Here is a 21737-nt window from a genome sequence, read left to right on the forward strand (position 1 = left end):
TCCTGCTTTCTCTTAAATTTGTTTATGTTATTATTCTAAATTCTTTGCTTTCACTGGAGCCAAGCTATTTTATTTGAGGCGGTTGTCTCCTGTCAGGCAGAGATGTCCATGTAGACGTGCTCGGTCCCAGAGGCCTCGCTGCAGAAGGCCAAAGGGATGGATGCGTGGTTAGTGAAGGTTCTCCCTTACCCGCAGTGTTGTCAGTCACGTCCGTGAATGATGCTTTGGAGGGGTTTCAGGTCGGTGGTAACTACAGAAGAAGAGTATGATTCTTAGTGGGGTAGTCTGAGGGTAGGAGATAAACACAGATTTGGGAGGAGGAGAGAATACTTTTTATTAACCATTCCACTTTTTGCAAGGCAGCGTTTGTGGGTCACTGAGAAGACGATCATGGAGGTGGTGGCTGAGATTCTGTAATGGAAATTCTTTTGCTCTTGGAATTGAAGCCCAAATTGCCCTCTAGAAGTCTTAGACTATTGAATCTGAAAGCGCACAAGTTTTTTTTTTTCCTAAAGATGGAGAGAATTCAGTTAGAGGGAGAGCCTGTTTGGCAGTCAGAGGCCAGCTGGGGGCTGGGGCCTTGGGGCTGGGGGCTGTTTCTGCCGCGTGGCCTTGGCCTGGCGCTCCCAGCTGGGAACGGGCTTTCCAAAATCCTGCTGGAAGGAGCCATATGTGGGACCTGTGGTGAAGCTGGGGGACAGGGAGCACCCTTGAACCAGCCTCAGGACCTGCGGCAAACCTGCCTTCAGATCAGCTCTTCCCAGCAGGACGTTGCCCAGGAGTAACTGTGAGTGTTGCTGTTCTCCCTCCGGAAGCATGGCACGCCCCAAGCACAGCCAGAGCTGCACCTGTGCCAGGAGAAGCCTTCAAGCAGAGCCGGGGCTGATGGTGACAGCTCCCAGCAGCTGTCCAGGTCAGGCAGATGCAGGTAAGATGGCCGAGAGGGGACCCCGACTGATGGTCACTTCTCTTGCAGGAACAGGATTTAGCAGCAGAAGGGAGGCAGGACGAAAGGGCCCATGATGTCAAAAAGCCCATCAAACAACTGGTGCATTCATGATGAGAGCAGGAGATGAGAAGGAGATGCAGGTGACCTGGCTGGGACAATGCTTGAGAGGTAACATCTGCCACACGAACCCAGAGCCAGACAGAGGCACTGGGAGGTGGTGGAGTGGGTGAGAAAGGTGCCTGGGAGAGGGGAGAGCAGGGGGAGATGGGAGACAGAGATGGAGATGGAGGGGGAAAAGCCAGGGCATTTGCAGTGAGGATGCTTGTGCTGTGCAGATGCTGATGCATCTGGCTTGTGCAGATGCTTGTGAGGTCATAGGCCCCAGAGTACGTGATAAGTTGCGAACAGGCCCATGGCTTGAGCAGATGCTTGTGATTTGAGGGGAGACCTCATCGCGGTCTACAGCTTCCTCACAAGGGGAAGAGGAGGGGCAGGCGCTGATCTCTTCTCCCTGATGACCAGTGATAGAACGCGAGGGAACGGCAGGAAGATATCCAGGGGAGGTTTAGGTTGGATGTTAGGAAAAGGTTCTTCACCCAGAGGGTGGTGGAGCAGTGGGACAGGCTGACCCTGGAGGTGGTCACATCGCCAAGGCTGACAATATTCAAGAAGCATTTGGACAACGCCCTCAGACACAGGGTGTGAATCTTGGGGTTGTCCTATGCAGGGACAGGAGTGGGACTCGATGATCCTTGTGGGTCCCTTCCAACTCAGGACATGCTATGATTCTGTGATTTCACAGGTGGATAAGTAGGTGATAGAGCAGAAGGAATCACCTGGCTTGCTCACGTGCTTGCGATCTGCCATGTGCCTGAAGAGGTGACGGGGCAGGGGCAGGACCTGCGATGTCCCTGGCGGCTCTGTAGCTGTCGGGGCAGGAGCATGGCGCTGGCCTGTGCAGGTGTTTGGGATGCCACATGTACGTGAGTAGGGGATAGGGCTGGAGCAGGAACCTGCTGTGTGCAAGTGCTTATGGGGTCAGAGGTGCCTGAGTAGGGGATGGGGCAGGAGCAGGCCCCTGGCTTGTGCAGGTGCTTGTGAGGTAGCTGTTGTCTGAAGGGAAGGACGCCTGGTTTGTAAAGGTGCTTGTGTTGTCATGGTTCCCTGCACATGGGACAGGGCAGGAGGAGGCAGTTGCCTTGTGCAGGTGCTTCTGATGTCACTGGGGGCTAGGCAGCTGATAGGCCAGGACTATGCCCCTGGCTTCCACAGGTGCTTGTGATGTCATATGTGCTCGTGTAGGTGAGAGGTTAGGAACAGGCCCCTGGCTTGTGCTGGTGCATGTGTTGTCCTAGGTGGTGGAGGAGGTGTGAGGGCAAGGGCCAGCCGCTGGGTTGTGCAGCTGCTTGTGAGGTCATCGGTGCGTGATTAAGTGATAGGGCAGGCGCTGGCCCCTGGCTTGAGCAGGTGCTTGTGATGTCCCATGATGGCAAGTAGATGATAGTTTAGGAGCAGGTCCCTGCCCAGTGCAGCAGCTTCTGTGGTCACTAACGGCCGAGTAGTTGGCAGGGCAGGAGCATGCAGCTGGCTTGTGCAGGTGCTTCTGATGTCACTGGTGGAATGAGTGAAAGCCCCAGTCACCCTCTAACAGTCTTAATCAGACGACTGAATCTGGAAGTATACAGTTTCTTTTCTCCAAACTGGAGAGAATTCAGTTAGAGGGAGAGCCTGTTTGGCAGTTTTAGTAGTTTGGGGACAGAGGCCAGTTGGGGGCTGGGGCCTTGGGGCTGGGGGCTCTTTCTGCCCCGTGGCCTTGGCCTGGCGCTGCCAGCTGGGAACGGGCTTTCCAAAATCCTGCTGGAAGGAGCCAGATGTGGCCACCCCCAGCACGGCCTCAGGGTCAGCTGCCAGCCTGCCTTCAGATCAGCTCTTCCCAGCAGGACATTGCCCAGGAATAACTGAGTGTTGCTGTTCTCCCTCCGGAAGCATGGCACGCCCCAAGCACAGCCAGAGCTGCGCCTGTGCCAGGAGAAGCCTTCAAGCAGAGCCGGGGCTGATGGTGACAGCTCCCAGCAGCTGTCCAGGTCAGGCAGATGCAGGTAAGATGGCAGAGAGGGGACACCAACTGATGGTCACTTCTCTTGTGAGAGCAGCGTTTAACAGCAGGAGGGAGGCAGGGCCCATGATGTCAAAAAGCGCATCAGACCGCTTGCAAGATAACATCTACCACAAAAACACAGAGCCAGACAGAGGCAGTGGGAGGTGGTGGAGTGGGTGAGGAAGGTGCCTGGGAGAGGGGAGAGCAGGGGGAGATGGGAGACAGAGATGGAGATGGAGGGGGAAAAGCCGGGGTGTTGGCAGTGAGGATGCTTTTGCTGTGGAGGTGCTTGTGATGTCACTGGTGTTTGAGGAGCTGATAGGGCAGGAGCAGGCAGGTGTGAGCAGCCATAAAGGGGACTGCTTAGAAGGGGAAATGCCTGAGCAGCACAACGTTCCTGCAGGCCTGGGAGCTGTGAGCCTGGCGATAAAAAGCATCCCTGAAACGTGTGCAGCTGGCTGCTTTGCAGCACAGCTAGGGACCGAGAATCCAGGCACCTCCAGATCATCTTGGAAGTGAGACTCTGTCTGTTACGTTATTGTTCCCCCTTTGGGCTCACTTTTGGAGTCGGTTACATTTATCCACCCACCTCTGGGATGGCTGGGTCCTCTCTGGGATCGGTTTGTCCTCCCCTCTGGGATGCTTTGGCCCTTTCTGGAATCTAATTCGCTTTATACCAGTATTATATCTCCATATAAGTAATCCATCATCAGTATATCTGCTGCTATTTGGGGGATAAGTTCCCTGCCTAGTGACAACTTTGTAGTAACCTGGTTGTTGCTGTTCTATTGTTATTCCTAAAAGATTGGTTGTTGCTATACGATTGCTTGCTGCTTTTACTGACTGCTGCCATCCTATTGATTGATGCTCTGCCATTGATTGCTGATAGAAATGGGAAGCAGGTCCATGCCCTGGAGCTCCCCAAGACTTTTCCCAGGCATCTGCCCAAGTCTTTTGTCCTGCTGCAGAGGGAGCTGAAGTCCTGGGTAGCAGCCCCAGACTGCACCAGGGGAGATACCTGAAGAGTTTGGTGTATGTCGGAGGCACTCTGGAACTCCTCGCAGGGATTTCCCGGAGTCTTTTGGTTTCCTCTGGAGACAAGTGAATTCCCAGGTAGCAGCCCCAGAATCTTCTAAGGTGACTACCCAAAGAGCATGGTGCATGTTGGGGGCAGGTCTATTCCTGGTTTTGCTGCAGGATTTTTCCCATACATCTAATGGAGTGTTTTCATTTTCTTTACAGACAGCTAAAGTCCCAGGTAGCTGCACCACAATTTTCCTAGTTAGTTGCAGAGTTTTCTTTGTCTTGGAGGCAGATCCATGCCCGATAGCTCCTCGGGAATCCTTGGAGGAATCTCCAGAATGTTTTGGCCTCCCCTGGAGACAGCTGAATTTAGCAGGTAGCCGTCCCAGACTTTTCCAAGGTAGTTACCCAAGGTGTTTTGTGTATGCTGGAGGCAGGTCCATGCTCGGTAGACCTCTGGGACTCCTCCAAGGCAGCATGGGAGTGTTTTGCCTTTCCCTGGAGACAGCTGAAGTCCTGGATAAAAGACGCATATGACACCTGTATAGTTACCTGGAAGGTTTTGTTCCTGTTGGGGACAGGTCCATGCATGGTAGCTCCCTGGGAATTCTCCCAGTCATGTCTAGGAGTGTGTGGCCTCCCCTGGGGACAGCTGAATTTTGCAGGTAGCAGACCCAGACGCTGCAAGGTTGTTAGTTGAAGAGTTTTCTTAGACTTGAAGGCAGGTCCATGCCCGGTAGCTTCCCAGGGACTCCCAAGCATCTCAAGAATGTTTTGGCCTCCCCTGGAGATGGCAGAATTTTGAAGGTAGCAGCCCCAGAGTCCCCCAAGGAAGCTACGCAAAGAGTTTTGCCTCTGTTGGAGGCAGTTGCATGCCCTGTAGCTCTCTGAGACTCCTCCCAGGCAGCTTTGGAGTGTTTGGACTTTGCCTGGAGACAGCTGAAGTCCTTGGTAACATCCGCAGCCTCGTCCTAGGTAGTTACCTGAAGAGTTTTCTTCATGTGTGAGGAAGGTCCATTCCCAGAAGCTCCCTGAGACCCCTTTCAGGAAAACCTAAGAATGTTTTAGCTTCCTCTGGAGACAGGTGAATTCTCTGGCAGCAGCCCCAGGCTCTTTGAAGGTAGCTACGCAAAGAGCATTGTGTATGTTGGGGGAAGGTCTGTGCTGAGTAGCTGGGTGGGAATTCTCCCAGGCACGTTCAGGATTGCCTTGGCCTCCTCTGGGGAAAGCTGAAGTCCCAGGCAGCAGCCCCAGACTCCTGCACAGTAGCTACCTAAAGCATTTTGTCCATGTTGGAGGCAGGTCCATGCCTGGCAGCTCCCCAGGATTCCTCCTAGGCATCACCAAGAGTGTGTTCACTTCCTCTGGAGGTGGCTGAAGTCTTGGGTAGTAGCCCAGTAATACTCCTAGGTATTTTGTTGAATAGCCTTGTTTCTGTTGAAGGCAGGTCCGTGTCTGGTAGCTCCCTGTGACTCCACCCAGGTATCTCCAGGCTTGTGTTGGCCTGTGCTGGAGAAAGCTGAATTCCCAGGTAGCAGCCCCAGACTCTTCTGCAAGTAGCTACCCAAAGAGCATTGTGTATGCTGGGGGAAGATCCATGCCCCGCAGCTCCTTTGGACTCCTCTCAGGAAGCTCTGGAATGTTTTGGACTCCCCTGCAGACCGGGGAATTTCTCTGGTAGCAGCCCCAGACTCCTCCACAGAATCCCCCAAGGAGTTTTCTCAATGTTGGAGGCAGGTCCATGCTCTGTACCTTGCTGGGACTCCTGAGAAGCAGCCTGGGAGTGTTTTTTCCTTCCCTGGAGATGGCTGAATTTTCTGGGTAGCAGCCACAGACTCCTCCTCGGTAGTTACCTGAAAAGTTTCCTTCATGTAGGACTCAGGTGCATGCCCAGTAACTCCCCGGGACTCCTCCTAGGCGTCTGCACAAGTGTTTTGTCCTCCACTGGAGATGGATGAATTCTCCGGCAGGAGCCCGAGACTCTTCAAAGGTAGCAATGCTACTGAGCATTGTGTATGTTGGGGGCAGGTCATGCTCTCTAGCTCCCCGGGACCTCTCCCAGGCAGCTCCAGAATGTTTTGGCCTTTTCAGGAGATGGATGAATTCCTTGGTTAGCAGCCCCGGACTCTTCCAAGGTTGCTAGCACAGGCGTTTTGTTGATATTGGAGGCATGTCCATGCTTTGTACCTTGCTGGGACTCCTCTCAGGCAGCTTGGGAGTTTTTTGGCCTTCCCTGGACACAGCTGAAGTCTCAGGTAGCAGCCCCAGAGTCCTCTCTAGTTACCTGAAGAGCTTTCTTCATATTGAAGGCAGGTCCATGCCCTGCAGCTCCCCAGGACTCCTCTCCGGCATCGCCAGGAGCACTTTGGTTTCTTCTGGAGACTGGGGAATTCCCTGGTAGCAGCCCCAGACTATTAACTACCTGAACAGCAATGTGTATGTTGGGGGAAAGTCCATGCCCAGTAGCTCCCCAGAACCCCTCCCAGGCATCTCCCGGATGGTGGTGGACTTGGCAGTGCTAGGTTAATGGTTGGACTTGATGATCTTAAAGGTCTTTTCCAACCTAAACAATTCCATGATTCTCCAGGGGTGTCTTGGCCCCCTCTGGAGAAGGAGAAATTCCGAGGTAGCAACCCCCGACTCCTCCAAGGAAGCTCTCCGAGGCTTTTTGTCAACGTTGGCGGCAGGTCCATGCCTGGTAGCTGCCCGATACTCCTCCCAGGCATCTCAGGAGCATTTTGGTTTCCTCTGCAGACAGCTCAAGTCCCAAGCAGTAGCCCCAGACTTTCTAGAGTGGCTACCTGAAGAGCATTGTGTATGTTGGGGGCAGGTCCAAGCCTGGTAGCTCTTCTGGACCTCTTGCAGGCAGCTCTGCAATGTTTTGGCCTCCCCTGGAGACCACACATTTTCACAGGGAGCACCCCCAGACTCCTCCAGGGAACTCACCCGAGGAGTTTTATCAGTGTTGGAGGCAGGTCCATGCTCTGTACCTTGCAGGTATAGGAGTAGGGATTTGGACTCGGTGATCCTTATGGGTCTCTTCCATCTCAAGGTTTTTCTGTGATTCTATGATGTGTAGACAGGTAGGATGCTGAAGAGGTTTTAATTGCATCTAAAATCAGTAACTCATGGATCCAGCTGCACCTAATGCATGCAAATTCTGATGCAGTTTGGAGCATCACCTCTAGTTAAAGTTCTCTAATCCTTGCCCTTATAACACCCTCTAATTTGTCACTTTGAACACTAATAAACATGGCTGAGGAGGGTGACCTTTTTCCAGGGGTTCAGTGACTTTTCGTCAGGTTTCAGCACACAGTTTGGGAGACAAGCCAGAGCTGCTTTCCTCCTTTTAGACGCTCATCAGACATGACCTGAGGTTTGTGAGCATTCCCACACTGCTGCCCGGCTGCACAGAGGCTTTTCTCCACGGCACTGACATAGCACTGGATCTCGTCTGGTGTGGAAGTCTCGGTCTCATGCCCTTCCCACTGACAAGTGCAGATCATCTTGTGTACTCAGTAGCCCTTGTTTTATGATTCTGTGATTTTTCTGAGGAAGGTTTCTTAGCTCTGCTGCAGGAGATGGGTACAATGCAAATCAAGTAGATGTGTTTCAGATGCGCTGTTTCTTCAAGGGCACTTCTGGCAGGGGTAGAAAGAGACCATGGTTATCCTGACCCAGTAGATTCTGTGTTCCCTCTTGTGGTTTTCCCTCTGAGGAGGATCAGAAATGATGAAGAAAGAGACGTGTTTTCATCATAGATGGTTAGCAGCTAGGCTGTCAGTGTCTTTCTATTGCATTTGCCTTGTCACCACTGACTCAACCAGGAACTGTTTGTTCTTCTTCATGTTGAGACCTAATGGTCTGACATCTTCTAAGGGCATGCCATTTTAGGAGTCCTTCCCAAGAAGGGCAGCAGGGGTAGCAGAGCACATGACCTCAGAGGGCCAATGGAGACAACCGATGTCCATTTTCTGTTGGGGTGTAGTTTTTCCTTGTTTACTTCACAGAAGTCCCCATGTTGCTGCACATTCTTTGGATCGAGTTTACTGTACTGCATCATCAGGAGTAGGCATGACTTTTAAAGCTCAGCCAACCCCAACACGTGTCATTCCTCATGCTTTTGCTTTCCATAGCTGCACTTAGAAGAGCTTGGAGAGCGTGGAATAGAGGTGGATGCCAGACAGATGCGCCTCCTAACAGACCCCCACTTTACTCTCCACCCTGGCAGAGCCAGGAGGAGCCCTGGCCAGCAAACCGAAGGAGAGGTATGAGGCAAAACCAGGCTCGAAAGCCCTGTTGCAAGGCATCGCATGTGCAAAATCACTTTCTGATGCAAAACCGTAGGAACTGCTCCTCAGTCTGCGGTGACATTAACTGTGAAATTAGCAAGGCTGCTTCTTTTTAGGCATGGCTTGTGCCTCTTTCAGCTCAAAATGACCATGTTCAGCAATACTGTGCCCTATCGAAGTAGAATGCAGCTGGAGAGGAGTTGGGAAGGGGGATGCGAGCAGCAATAGTGTCCAGGTGAGCAGCAAACCCCAGGTATCTTTCATGGAAGCATTCCTGCTCTGGTCACCCTGCGTGGTTAGATGTCTGGTCAAGAGGACAAACCTGGCAGCATTTTCCTTCTGTACCTGGTGCGGTCGCAAGTCAAGCAGTTAGCCTGGCTGTTTTCATTATGGTGACGTCCTAAATGAATCCTTGCAAGGCTCTGAAATATAGAAAAACCATCCTCCTACCTAATAAGCTAAGTAGTGGTGCACATGCAGTCATGATTTCCAAGGAGTCAGGGACTGATAAGGGCAATACCCCATTAGCAGTCAACAGAAAAGGCAAGGCTGCTTCTTTATAATGATATTTATTTATAATAATACAATGTTATTTATAATAAAAATTGTCAGCATTATAATGATAATAATTATCCACCTTTAAAATGATAATTATTCACTCTTCATCAACCTATTCCTTTACATTTGTGGCTGCGCAGAGTGGTTTTGCTTTCAAACAATGCCAGTTTGAAAACTAACATTTCTGGTCAGCTGTAGTTTTCTTGTTAGGTTTTGGGTTGTTTTGGGGAGTTTTATTGTGTGTTGGTTTTGTTTTTCCTGAGAAGAGCTGCTTCTGTATTGCTGTGAATTAAGTGGCTGGTTTGCAGCAGTAGAGCATGGAGGAGGAATCCGTATTGTAATAAAAGTGTTTTGGCTGGCAAGACAAAGAGGTCCCAGTTTGGAGAGTCCTTCTGCATCGTTCTGAAGGATTACCAGAGCAAGGCAGCAAGGAGTCAACGTTAGAAACTCGATGTTACTGTTGCTTAACTCCAGAGCGATTGCTGAGGTTGAGGGGGCTCTGGCCCAGCTCCAAAAAGGTGGGGAAAGTCAGAGAGTAGTCAAGAGTTAAGGGAGCTGCCTTCTCCTGAGAGATGTCATTTGGTTCTGGCAAAGGGAATCTCTGTTAGCAAGGATGGTCATCCCTTGTGATTGTAACAAAATGGAAGTGACTCCCAAGTTCCTGCCCTTCCTCCTTAATACAGGAGCACATTTTCTTGCTTTCTTCTGGTCAAATTACTCAAGCCCTTGAGAGAGACTTCCTTCTGTGGCTGGTGGCAGAATGGGGATGGGGGAGAAGATGGAGCAGAAGATTCTCGGGAGGACTGAGCTTGGATGCAAGTTACAAAGTCTTGGAATACAAAAAGTTTGGCATAATGGTATGTGCAACGATAACTGCAAAGGTATCTTCATCTGCAGTGGTACCGGCCTCTGCAGTTGTATCTGCCTCCGCAGTGGCATTTGCCTCTGCCGTGTAATCTTAATCTGTAATGGTATCTGCAGCTGTAATGGCGTCTCAGATGGTATCTACATCTCCAATGGTAGCTGCAATGGTATCGGCATCTGCAGTGGCATCTGCGTCTACCTACGAGTTGCACGTTAGTAAATCTTGGAATATAACCAGCACTGCATAATATTCTTGGCTTCTTTTTATTTATTTATTTTTCTTTTTTCATTTGGCCTTTTGGGAAGAAAGCAAACATGGACGGGGTCATTGTGGATTAAGAGAGAAGGTGTCATTTTGACCAGAACTTCAGATTCCCAAAGTTGTTTTTTTTTTTTCTTTTTACATTTGATTTTTGCAATCAGACACACCTGTATGCTCTGGCCGCTCCATTTCCCAGCCCCTGGGGCAGCGGGAGCATGCTGACCAATAGCACTGGCCTGCCCCTGCTTTTACTGTTTTCTGTGTTGCCTGGCTCACGCCCGTCCCCCGCTGCTGAGGAAGCGGCGTCTCTGCAAAGAGCAAGGGCAGAGCGTGTTCTGCAGCGGGGTCTGGAGATACAGACGCTGCGGTTGTTGGTGGCTCCTTACCCGCTTCTGCAACAGGGTCGGGACAACTCTAGTCGCGTCCGTGTTGAAGCCGTTTGAGTGTCGGAGGCAATGAAGGGATTTCTTTGGTCCCTCCCCAACAGACGCAGTGTGGGATGGGAGTCAGAGTGTTGCAGTGGTCAGGAGGGTGTTTTCTTCCTCACAGAGCCGAGCGTGCCTCCTTTACGAGCAGGACTCAACCTGCGAATCCCCAGCAGAAGGTTTCTTGAGCAGCACTGTGCCCCCTTTCCCCCAGCTCTGAGCTCCTCGGCCCCTGGGGAGGCAGGAGGAGGGCAGGGACTGTGAGAGCCAGAGGCAGAGGCCAGGAGAGGGGATGGGGGAGCGGGGTGGAAGGTGACATTACTGGGGTGCGGTGAGGTCGCTTGCGTGGGAGGAAGCTGATTGGTCAGGAGCAGCAGGTGGCAGTGAGGTGCTCAGTGCCTGCCAGTGACAGCGCAGAGAGGAGGGAGCTGGGGGGCAGAGGAGAGGCTGGTTGGGGGGCAGGCAAGGGGCCAGCAGCGAGGGGAGGGCTGGGGCGGGGCTGGTGAGGTCACTTCTGCCGGAGATGCTGATAGGGTAGGAGCAGGCCCATGGCTTGGAAGTTGCTTGTGAGGTCACTTCTGTCCCTGCAGGTGATAGGCCAGCAGCAGGCTTGTGGCTGGGTGGGTGTTTGTGAGGTCCCTTCAGCTGGAGCTGCTGCTAGGCCAGCAGCAGGCTGGAGGGGCATTGCCGGGTCTCTCCTCTCCGCTGTGGCCGTGGTGTCTGCTCCTCCTGCCCCCTAGCAGGATGCAGAGCCTGGCTGAAGGTCCTGGCGGGCTGCGACGAGCCCTGGAGCCCTCTCCTGCCCGGGCTGAGTCGCCCTGTGCCCTCAGCCTCTCCCTGGGTGGGGAGTGCTCCCGCGTCCTGGCTGCAGCTGGTGGATGTCTGTCCTGTATCGGGATGGGGGGAACATATGGGTGTGGAGGGAGGAAGCCCCGTAGGCGGCACGGTGTTGCATATGTGGTCTGAGCAGTGCTGAGCAGGGGGATAATGCCCCGTTGTGCTGTGTGTGTATCTGTAATGGTGTCGCTGTCTGCATCAGTATGTGGAATGCTGTCGATATCTGCAACGGGATCAGTATCTGCAATGGCCTCTGCATCTGCAACGGTATTTGAATCTGCCGTGGCATCTACAAAGGTATCTGCATCTGGAATGCTGTGTGTGCAACCGTACCGTCGTCTGCAACTCTCCAGTGCGGATGGCGTTGCAGGTGCAGATACGATCGAAGGTTCGGATGCCAGTGCAGATAACATTGCAGATGCAGGTAGTATTTCAGAGGCACATGCCATTGCAGGAATCACTGCAGATGCAGGGACAACTGCAGGTGCTGTTGCAGATGCCAGAAGAGATGCAGATTCCATTGAAGTTACAATGGCAGATGCAGATACCATTTCAGATGCAATTGCAGGTGTGGGTATTGGTGTCTCTGTGTTAGTATCGGTGTCTGTAATGGTAACTGAATGAGTACCTGCATGTGTAATAGCACCTGTATCTGAATCTACAATTGTATTTGTCTCAATGTCTACAATTGTATTTGTCTCAATAGCTTCACTTGGAATGGTAACTCTGTCCCTTGGAGAATGGACTCTCATTGTATCTGTACTTCTATGTGTAACTGTATCTGTACTTGAAATTGCATCTGCGGTGGTATTCGTGTAATGGTGCCTGGGAGTGCACTTCTGTACTGTTTAATTATATCTTTATCTGCCATTGTATCTGGAGCTTTATGGATTTTGTGCCTGTATCTGCAATTGTATCTGAAATTCCATGGGCATCTGTATCTGTAATTATACTGGTTTATGCAGTGGTATGGATGATGGTGCTGGTGCCAGTAGTATCTGCCTCTAATGATATCTCTGTCTGTACCTGTAACTGTGCCTGTAACTGTACCTGCATAGGGAATGGTACCTGTACCTGCACATGGACTTGCAATGGTTTCTGTAGGTGTCTGTGCATTTGGTTTCTGTATGCGCGAGTCATTCTCTCGCTAGCTGAAATAGTAGCAGCACGGCTATCTCTAATGGTCTCTGTACCGCTGACGGTCTGGGTATGGGTGTGACTGTCTGTAATGGTATCGCGGTCTCTGTACTGGTATCAGGAGCTGTAAGAGTAGCGGTAGAGGCATCTGCAATGGTGTTGGTACCTGCCTGGGTAAGCGCAATGCTGTTGATATCTGCAATGGGATCAGTATCTGCAGTGGCACCTGCAATGGTTTCTGCAATGGCAGTGGTACCTGCATCTGCAGTGTTATTTGCTTTGCCAATGGCATTTGCAGGGTTATCAGCAGCGGTATGTGCATCTGAAATGGTGCCTGCCCTGGCGTCTGAACCTGCAATGCCATCTGCCAAGGTATCTGCATCTGGAATGCTGTGGGTGCAACTGTGCTGTCATCTGCAACTCTCCAATGTAGACACCATTGCAGATGCTGAAAGCATTGCTGATAGCATTGCCAATGCTATTGCAGATGCAGACGCTGTTGCAGATGCCATTGCAGAAGCAAATACAACTTCGGATGCAATTGCTGATGGAGATGCTGTTGATGTACATACTCCCTGTGTCTTCGATGGTATGTGTATCACTACCTGGATGTGTAATGGTACCCCTACCAGGAATGAGATCTGTGACTGTACGTGTATCTATAGGTGTAACTGAACGTGTACTTGTGCCTGTGGCTCGTCTTGCGTCTGTAATGGCATGTGCAGTTCTGTCTGTACATGCCACTGTATCGGCAATTGTATCTGTAATTGCATCAGTATCTTTCTAATGGCATTGGTATCTGTAGGTGTATCCGAAATGGCATTGTTGATGGTATCTGCAATATCACCTGCAACGGCATCTGCAATGACCTCTGCATCTGCAATGCTATCTGCAGCTGCAAAGGTATCTGCAGCTGCAACGGCATTTGTAATGCTGTGAGTGTCTGCTGTAGCCTCTGCGTCTTCAGCGATACCTGCATCTGCAACGGCGTCTGCATCCCCTCTTTGGTCTTCACCTGACTTTGCATCAGCAATGGTTTCTGCAATGGTTTCTACAGTGGTATCTGCATCTGAAATGGCGTCTGCATCTGCAATGGTGTTTGCTTTGGTGTCTGCACCTGCCGCATTATCAGGAATGTGATGTGCATCTGCAAAGGTCTAGGCAACGGTTTCTGCAATGGTATTTTAATCTGCAGTGCCATTTGCGATGGTATCTGCATCTGAAACAGTATCTACATCCACAATGGTATCTGGAACTGCTCTGGCATCAGCAGCGCTCCCTGCATCATCAATAGCCTTTGCAATGATACCTTCTGCTGCAATGGCATCTGCATCTGCACCTGCAGTCGTATGTTCACCTGCAACGTTATCTGCAATGGTATTTGCACCTGGAATGGCATCTGCAACGGTCTAGGCGCAGGTGTGTGAAATGCAATAGCATCTGTAATGTCCTCTGCATCTGCCTCAGCCCCTGCATCTGCAATGCTGTCTGCCACAGCATCTGCGTTGATACTGGCATCTGCTCGTGCTGTGATGTGAGCATCTGCAATGGCATCAGTGGAGGAGGTGACGCGTGCTGAGATTATGCTATCTGCAGCTCTCTGCACCGCTATCTGCAGCGGTGAAAGCAATGGTATTTGAGTATAAAGTGGTGCCCGCAATGCTGTATTCATCTGCAGTGGTATCTGCAATGACACTGATCTGCAAGGCTGCCTGCAACGGCGCCGTCACCTTGAAAGGTGTCTGCCATGGTACCTGCATTTGCAGTGGTCTCGGCTTCTTCAGAAGTATTTAGTTCTGGAACAGCATCTGCATCTGCAAAGGCATCTGCCGTGGTCTCTGCAATGCCAGTTCATTCTGCAATGCCATAGGCAATGGTCCCTGCATCTGCTATGGCAGCTGCGTCTGAAATGGAATCTGCCAGGGGATTCGCATTGCTATTGGCTATCAGCGCTTTCCAAGATATCTGCATTTGCAGTAGCACCTACAATGGCACCAGCATCTTCAATGGCATCTCCATCGGAAATTTCATCTACGCCTGCAGCGTTCTCTGGAATGGTCTCTGCAATGGGCTCTGCCTCTGTCTGGGCTGCTGCATCTCCAGTGGCATCTTTGGTGGTCAGTCCGTGCTCTCTTTCTCAGTCCCTTTCTCAGAAATGTGCCCAGGAAGGTAATAGTGGAGGACATGGTTCTTGATTCTCCCAGGGAGCAAGGTGAGGCCGACCAGCCTCGGGGTCCCCAGGGCTGCTGTTGGTAGCTGTGTTTCTATCAATGTCTTTACGTGTAACGGTTCCTCCGTCTGTCGTGGAACCTCAGTGGGCAACGGTGTCACTTCTGTATCTGCTTTTTTTGAGCAATTGAATGTGCACTTGTATCTGCAGTGGCCTCTGCATCTGCAGTGGCATCAGCAATGGTTTCTTCAATGCCAGTGGCACCTGCACCTGAAGCGTTATTTGCCAATGGCATCTGCAGGGTTATCAGCAGCGGTACGTGCATCTGAAATGGTGCCTGCCCTGGTGTTTGAGCCTGCAATGCCATCTGCAGTGGTATGTTCAGTGGCACCTTCTCTCTGTTTATCGGTATGTGTAGTGGTATCTGTGTGTGTAATGCCATCTGTAAGTGTAATTGTAGCCGTACTTCCAGCTGTCTCTGGATCAGCAATTGTATCTGTGTGTGTTGTGGAGTCTGGAGCTGGAGTTCTGTCTCTGCTTGTACCTCGGTGGGTATTTGTGTCCGTCTCTGTAACTGCACCCATGTCCATCGTTGTATTTGTATCCATGTCAGCATCCTCATCCACCTCCCTGTCGGTGACTGTCTGTGTAGTTATCTGTATATTTGTCTGTACCTCTGCCTGTAACAGCACATCTGTGTGTAACGGCAGCTGCAGTTGTATCGGTGTGTTTATGTGTAAGGGTTCCTTTGTCTGTTGTGGTACCTCGGTCAGTAGTGGTGTCACTTGCTGTAGCTACTCCTGTTGGTGTAATTGAATGTGCAGTTGCATGTGAGACTGTCCTTGTATCGTCAGTTGTGTGTGTAATTGTACCTTTATCCGGAATGGTGTCTGTTCTGTGCCTGTATTTGCAATTGTATCAGCAATTCAATATGAATCTGTAATTCTGTCGGTCGCTGTGATGGTACTGGTACCTGCATTTCTAATGGTGCCAGCACGCGTGTCTTGAATAGCGTCTGTAGCTGTACCCGTCCTTCGTCCTGTTACTGTATCTGCAATGATGCTGCATCTGCAATGGTGCCTGCAATTCTTCAGTGCCACCTGGAATGCAGTATTGGATCTGCAATGGTATCTGCATCTGCAACAGCATCTGCAATGGTGTCTGCATGTGGAATGGCATTTCTCTGTGAATTTTTGCATGCATCTGCAATGGCATATGTGGTCATATCTGCACCTGCAGTAGCATCTGCAATGGTGTCTTCAATGGTATCCACATGCAATCGGATGTTCTTCTGCCACTCTAGCTGCATCTGCAACATCGTCTGCAATGGCATGTGCCTCTGCAATGCCATTTGCATTGCTATCTCCATCTGTGATGTTCTGAGGAATGCATTGTGCCTCAGCAATGCCATCTGCAAGGGTGTCTGCAATGCTAATTCATTCTGCAATGCTGTCTGCAACGGCATCTGCATCTGCTGTGGTATCTGTGTCTGTAATGGAATCTGCAACGGCATACACGTTGCTAAGAGCTTCTGGAATTGCTCCTACAGTGGTATCTGCATCTGCAATGCTGTCTGCATCTGCAATGCTGTCTGCATCTGCAATGGTATCTGCAGTGGTATCTACATCTGGAGTGGTCTCTGCAACGGCATTTGCTGTGGTATCTTCAATGGCACCTTCAAAGCTGTCGGAACATGGACTGAAACTGCAATGGCATCTGCGTGGTATCTGCATCTGCAATGGCATTTGCCACTATTTCTGCATCTGCATGGGTATCTGCATCTGCAATGGCACCTGCAGTAACCTCTGCTTCTGCACTGGTGTCTGCCACTGCAGTTGTATCTCCAATGGTATCTGCCCTGGCACCTGTATCTGCAATGGCATCAGCACCTTCAAATGTTTCATTTGCAATGGCACCTACAATGGCACCAGTATCTTCGGTGGCATCTCCATCTGCAATTCCATCTAAAATCTCATCTGCATCTGCAGCGTGATCTGGAATGGTCTCTGCAATGGTGTCTGCATCTGCCATGGGATCTTCATCTGCAGTCACGTCTGCAATGGTATCTGCATCTGCTATGGCATCTGCAATGGAGTGTAACGGGATCTCCAATATTTTGTGCTGGTAACTCTCATTGTATCTGCATATTTAATGGGTGTCTGTAGTGCTATCGGTACCTGAGATGGTATTTGTGATGCTATTAATAGCTGTACTTCTGATGGGACCAGCATCTGTCTCTCGTATGCTGGCTGTACCCGTAATTGTACCTGTAACTGTGTCTGTATTGGCAATGGTATCTGTATCTGCACGTGTACTCGTAACGGCTTCTGTGAGTGGACACGTATCAGTATCTGCAGAGGTGTCTCCCTCTGCCATGGTATTTGCATCTGTGTTGGCACCTGCAATTGTCTCTGAATCTGCAGTGGTATCTGCGTCCCCAGCGGTGTCTCCGCCTGCTGTGGAATCTGCACTGATATCTGCATCTGCCGTGCTCTCTGCATCAGGATCTGCAATGGTATCTCCACCTGCAGTTGCATCTTTAATTTTAACTGCATCTGCAGCGGGTACGGTGCTCTGTTTTGGATTTGCTCCTACACCAGTGTTGATACCACAGGGGTGTTTTGCTTATTGCTGAACAGTTCTTACTTAGATAGCAGGGAGGCCTTTTCTGCTTCTCGCAGTGCCCTGCCAGTGAGCAGGCTGGGGGTGCTCGAGAAGTTGGGAGGGGACACAGCTGGGACCGCTGACCCCAGCTGACCAAACCGGAGACCGAAGCCCCAGCTCTATCAGTTACCCCTACAGTCGGCTCCAGCTGAGCGTGAAGGAAAGGTATCCCTTCAAAGAAGATGGTGCAAACGACCAAGTCAAGTGGACCCCTGCTGAGGGGCGTATGCAGTATCTGAGGGAATTAGCTGGGAAGACAAACATCATAGCCCCAGACATACCACCCCCCTGCCTTACTCCTTTTTCCCCAGCTTTATTGCTGAGCACGATGTCATCTGGTACAGAATATCCCTTTGGTCTGTTGGGGTCAGCTGTCCTGGCTATGGCCCCTCGCAGCTTCTTGCCCACCCTCAGCCTACTCACCGGTGGGTCAGAGCGAGGAACAGAGAAGCCCTTGACGCTGTGCAAGCACTGTTCAGCAACAGCTGAAACGTCCGTGTTTTATCAGGACTGTTTTGGTCACAAATCCAAAACACAGCCCCATCTGGGCTGCCATGAAGAAGATTAACTCCATCCCAGCCCAAACCAGTCCGGTGAAGCATGTGCTACTCCTACCATGAGAGCGACACAAAGCAGAGAGTGTTTAGTAACACGAGAGGGGCTGTTTTATCCCACAGGCCTTCAATCCCATGTCTTGGAAACAGCCCGACTGCAGCCAACCCCAACCCCCCGCCTGCCCGGATGGGCTCCCCGTAGCAGAGACATGTTGGTGCAGGGGGCAGATGCAATTTTGGCAAAGGACTTGGGAGAAAGGGGGTGCCTGTTTCTCAGGACAAGAGGGAAGATCTCTCGCCTCTCTCCCCTGTTGTGCCATCTCCCTGCTCATGTCATAATGGCCCTTCAGATGATGTGGGCTGATGTCACAGGGGGATGCACTGCATGATAGGGACGTGTCCCCGGTGCCACGGCAGTGCCGGCACTTGCCAGCGAGGCCTGGGTGCTGCTGGGCACTGCTCAGGGGCTCCCCACCGCTGCCCTTCAGAGCTGCTCCGTGGCTGGGAGCAGGGTCGGGAGGCAGCAGGGATGGGCTGGGGGACCCTTGCTGACAGACAGGAGAAGGAGCAGGTCAGAGAGGAGTTTTGTGTGAGGAGGCGGGAAAAGCCTCCCTTCTCCTGAGCTGAGGGCCAGCAGCAAGCGCGATGGAGGGTTGCTGCACCATGGCCGTCAGCTTGAAACTGAGCTGCTTGTTCCCCACACTCCTGCAGCTCTCCAGCAAGGGTGAGGGTTTGGGGAGCTCCTTCCTGAGGGGTTGCATCAGGGCTGTCAGCTGCCAAAAGCTGGAATTGCTGGGCTGTGGGGGTGGCCGGAGAGGGCTGGGGGCTGCCACGAGAGCCCTGCCTGAGGATCCCACCGGGCTCCTGCAGGGGTTCATTCCTCCTGAGAGCCTGGGCCCTGAGGAACAATCCCTCCCCGAGCATCATAGCAGCTCACCAAGAGCAGCCCACGTGCCCAAAGCAGCTTCTTCGCAAACCGGGAGAGAAATCAAGTCCAGATCCAGCCTGAGAAAGCATGCAGCACGCCCTAGGGCTTCACTCTTCCCTGTGGTCAGAGTGGAGAGACAGGGGATGATGCTGGGTCTGTGCCAAGGATAATCCATGGGAATAAGTCCCAGTCTTGCCCCTTCTTGCCCCCTCCTCCTCTACCTCCTGTGGCCTCCTCTTGCCTCCTCCTCGTCCTCTTCCTCTTTCTTCTCCTCCTCCTCCACCTCAGCCTACTTTTCTCTCCTCCTCCACTTGCCTCCTTTTGGCTTCCTTCTCCTCCTCCTCTTCCCACCACTTGCCTCCTCCTCCTCCTCTTGCCTCCTGCTCCTCCTCCTCCTTCTGCCTCTTGCTTGTCTTGCCTCTCGCCTCTTCTTCCTTCTCACTCCTCGCACCTCGGACTCCTCTTGCCTCCTCTTGCCTCCTCCTTCTCTTGCCTCCTCTTGCTTCCTCCTCCTCCTCCTCTGGCCTCCTCCTCCTGTTGCCTTCTCCTCTCTCCTCTACCTTGCTTTTCCTCCTCCTCTTCCTCTCGCCTACTCTTGCCCCTTCTTGCCTCCTCCTCCTCTGCCTGCTCTAGCCTCCTCTTGCCTCCTCCTCCTCTTTCTTCTCCTCCTCTGCCATCTCAGCCTCTTCCTCTTGCCTCCTCTTGCCTCTTTTCGCCTCCGCCTCTTCCTCCTCCTTTCACCTCCTTTTCCCACATCATCCTCTTGCCTCCTCTTCCCTACTCTTGCCTCTTCTTCCTCCTCCTCTTTACTCTCTTCGCCTCCTCCTCCTCAATCCTGCTCATCCTCCCTCCTCCTGCCTAATTCTCACGCTTCCTCCTCCTCCTCTCCATCTTCCTCTTGCCTCCTCCTGCTTCTTCTGGCCTCCTCTTGCCTCCTCCTCCACTACCTCCTGTTCTTGCTTCCTCTTGCCTCCCGCTCCCTCCTCCACTTCCTCCTGCTCTTGCCTCCTCCTCTTCTTCCTCCTCAGGTTGCCACCTCTTGCCTCTGCGTGCATCCTCCTCCTCTTGCCTCCTCTCTCCTCCTCCTCTTGCCTTTGCTTGCTTTTCCTTGCCTGCTCTTCTCTCCTTCTCCTCTTCCCTCCGCTTTCCTCCTGGAGGAGAAGGGAAGAGGAGGAGAAGGAGGCAAGAGTCTAAACGAGGGAGTAAGAGGAGGCAAGAGGAGGCAAGAGGAAGAGGGGGAGGATGAGGAGTAGAGAAGAAGAGTCAGGAGAAAGCAGGCAAAGGAGGAGCAGAAGGAGGAGGAGAAAGGCAGAGGAAAGAAGAGGAGGCTGAGGAAGTGGAGGCAAGAGGAGGCAAGAGGCTGCAAGAGTTGAGGAGAGGAGGCATCTGAGGTGAAGAAGAGCGTGGCAAGAGGAGGGAAGAGAAAGGCAGAGGGGTCTTAGGAGGCAGAGGTAGCAGGAGGCAAAGGGAGGCAAGAGGAGGAGGCAACAGAGGCAAGAGGAGGCAAAGGGGCAGGGCAAAAGTAGAGGTGCAAAGAGGGCAGAGCAGGAGAGAGGAGGTAAAGGAGGAGGAGGCAAGAGGAGGACAAAGAGGTGGAGGCCTGAAGCTGCCGTAGGAGGCAAGAGGAGGAGGAGGAGTATGGAAGAATGGGAGAAAGCAGGAAGAGGAAAAGGCAAGAGGCCATAAGAGGAAGGAATAGGAGGAAGAGGAAGAGAAGGAGGGAAAGGAGAAGGCAAAAGGCTGGCAGGTGAAGAAAAGAGGAGGAGGAGGAGAATGAGGCAAGAGGAGGCAAGGTGTGGGAAGAGGAGGTGGTAGAAGGAGGCAGAGGAAGAGAAGGGAAAGGCAAGAGGAGGCAAGGTGAGGCGAAAGGAAGAGGAAGAGGAGAAGGCAGCAGGATGGCCCAAGAGGCAAGAGGAGGCAAGAGGAGGAGGAGGCAAGAGGAGGAGGCAAAAAGGAGAGGCAAGAGGAGGTGAGAGCAGGATCCAGAAGGTAAAGGAGGAGGGAAGCAAAAGCGCAAAAGGAGGAGAGGCGAGGATGCGAGCTGAGGTAGCAGGAGGCAATAGGAGAAGGAGGAGGAGGCAATGGGCGAGAGCAGGAGGAGGGCAAAAGAGGAGGCAAGAGGAGGTCGGAGCAGGCCAGAAGGCAAAAGAAGGAGGAGGCAAGAGGAGGGCAGAAGAGGTGCAAGGAGGAGGAGGAGGAGGAAAAGAGGGCAGGCTAAAAGAGGAGAAAAGAGGAGGAAGACGAAAGGGAGGCTGAGTAGGAAAAGGCGAGAGGAAGAGGAGAAGTAGGCCCTCGGATGGAAGAGGAGGCAAGAGGGGAGGATAATGGAAGAGGAGGCAATGGGAGAAAGCAGGAGGAGGAAAAGGCAAGTAGACGTCAGAGGAAGGAATAGGAGGAAGAGAAAGAGAAGGAGGCAAAGGAGAAGGCCTACGCCCGCGCCGTCATCGGGCTCTCGGGGGCCGGGGAAAGCCGCGGCAGGCTCGAAACCCCCGGCCGTCTGCCTCTGGCATATGCCGGCAGTAACCTCGCGCCGTCATTGGGCCCCCTCCGGGACCGGGGAGGAGAAACCACCGCAGAGGCTGGACCTCCTTTCTTCCCCGGCCTTGCGCGTTCGAGTGTGCCGGCGACTGCCGCCGGCCGCTGGTCTTTGCCCTTGATCCCCGCACAAGGGTCTCTGCCGTTCCCTCTCATGCCGCTCTGCCAACGGCCGCGCGATACCCCTGCTGCGGAAACGACTCACCGCTCGCTCCTATAGTATGGACTGTACGTCGCCGCCCCCGGAAAGATCCAAGACGGCCGTCTCTGCCCACGGGGGAGGCGCGCCAGCAACACCGACTTCTACGATGACGTAACTGGAGGCAGCAAACAGCAGCGACCCCTTCGGCAGCTCCGAGGAGCGGAGCGGACAACAGGTCTACCCCTCAGCCCCGCCCGGAAATGCGACTAAGTCCCGCCGGAGCCGGGTAGACCTGGCAG

This window comes from Nipponia nippon, unplaced genomic scaffold (genome assembly GCF_047370975.1).
Source record: "Nipponia nippon isolate SJK-2023a ecotype South Korea unplaced genomic scaffold, ASM4737097v1 scaffold_72, whole genome shotgun sequence".
NCBI classification, from domain to species: domain Eukaryota; kingdom Metazoa; phylum Chordata; class Aves; order Pelecaniformes; family Threskiornithidae; genus Nipponia; species Nipponia nippon.